The 1845-nt window shown below is 45.0% G+C and overlaps 1 protein-coding gene across 1 annotated transcript in view; it reads left to right on the top strand.

Annotated features, from left to right (window-relative positions):
- LOC110296414 (natural killer cell receptor 2B4-like) overlaps positions 1–1845 on the top strand; it is a 12444-nt gene that overhangs the window by 1288 nt on the left and 9311 nt on the right. The gene's annotated exons all lie outside the window — the stretch shown is intronic.

Consider the following 1845-nt stretch of genomic DNA (forward strand, 5'->3'; position numbering starts at 1 on the left):
CCTAAGGGCATCAATTACTGCTCTGGGCTGCCTGAAGTAGCTATCTAAAGTCTGCTACTATGTTACAGTCTACCATCACTATGTTATAGTCTACCACCACCATGTTATAGTCTACCACCACCATGTTAATTAACTCACATCTTGATCCCTAGGCAGGGAAGTGCAGACATACCTGGAAGGCCCAGCTTTAACATTTTAGTGAGTAGTCTTGCAGAGACCATCTGGTTCCTAAAACAACAGTAAACATTATGCCTTAGCGAGCACTGCCAACAGTGCAATGCTCTAAGTGTTTTGAGAGGACTGTGAGTCCAGCTCTATTTTAGAGCCCAAGACAGACTATGAGTTCAGCATTGTTTTTACTGGGTCTGACTGTTCAGGATTTCTGGCCATGCATGCTTCCCTCAGTGTCCTGGGACTTTTTTGCCACTATGACAAATACCTGGAGGAACAATTTTTAAATGGGGTAAATTTATATTCAGCNTATTTAAGAGTTTTTATTTGCCCATTTCTTTTGAGGTGAGATCTCATGTAGCACAGGCTGGCCTCTGATTTACCATGTAGCTGAGGATGGCCTTAAATTTCTGATTCTTCTGCCTCTCCCTCCTGAGTTCTGAGAGTACTGTTGTATGCCACTGATTCCTGGCATTAAGCAGTGCTGAGGATGAATCTAGGGCCTCATGCATGCTAGGTAATGTCTCCAGCCTTATTTCAGAGGTCTTAGTCAATGGTTGGCTTACTCCTGTGCTGTGGACTGTGGGGTGTCATGGTGGGAAGATCTAACAAAACAAAGGTGCTCACCTTCTAACAGCTGGGCAGCTGAGAGACACAGTCAGGAATGGGAAAGACGTCACCTTGGGAGATGTGTCCATAGTGACCCACTGACCAACCCCCATCTTTGTGTAGTTGATTGATGAGGTCCATGAGCTAACCACTTCTCAGTAATGTCATCAGCTGAGGACCAATCCTACAGAATATGAACATGGAGGGTGTGTGGGCTTGACAGCCAAATTACAATGGAGTGAGTCACACCAGTAACGTGGTGGTTATAACATTGGTGGTTATAAAATTATCCTCTAGGAACTGAGCATGGGAAACACATCTGTCATTCCAGATACTCAGTAGGATAGTGAGTTCATGGCCAGCCTGGGCTACTTAGTGAGACCCTGTCTCAAAATCCAAAATGAACCATCTGGGTAGATGGCTTAGTGGATAGTAATAGCACTTGATCTGAAAGCAAGAAGACCTGAGTTCAAGTCCCCAGAACCCATTAAAAAGGCAGCCTAGATCAACCAATGAGATTCAGGTTCAGTGTGAGATCCTGTCTGCAGAGGGCCAGCAAGCTGGCACAGTAGGTCAAAACACTTGCTGCACAATTCTAACAACCTGAGTTTGATCCCTGGAACATACACAAAAACCAATGTGGTAGCTAGCATCCATAATACCAGCACTCCTGAGGGGAAATGGGAGGCAGAGACAGGAGAATCACCTAGAAGCTCACAGGCTAGCCTGGAGTGCATAGAGTAGGAGACAGGACAAGAGAAACCCTGGCCCAAAAAGATGGAAGGAGAGAATCAATTTCTGAAAGTTCTCCTTTGGCTTCCATATGTGTGCTGCAGCCTGAGCGTGCCCCCACCCCCACATACACATAATGTGGAAAAGATAAAGACGTTTAACATCCATCTCTGCTCTCCACACCACAAGTGCATGCACGTGTATACGCATGTACCTATACTCCACAGTAAATTCCATTAGAAAAAAACCTGAACAAAATCTCTCTCTAAAGCCAGATCAGTTGCTCATCAGTTTGCTGCATGGCTGGGGTTAGTTACGTAAGTGTTTTTTTTT

This window comes from Mus caroli, chromosome 1 (genome assembly GCF_900094665.2).
Source record: "Mus caroli chromosome 1, CAROLI_EIJ_v1.1, whole genome shotgun sequence".
Taxonomy (NCBI): domain Eukaryota; kingdom Metazoa; phylum Chordata; class Mammalia; order Rodentia; family Muridae; genus Mus; species Mus caroli.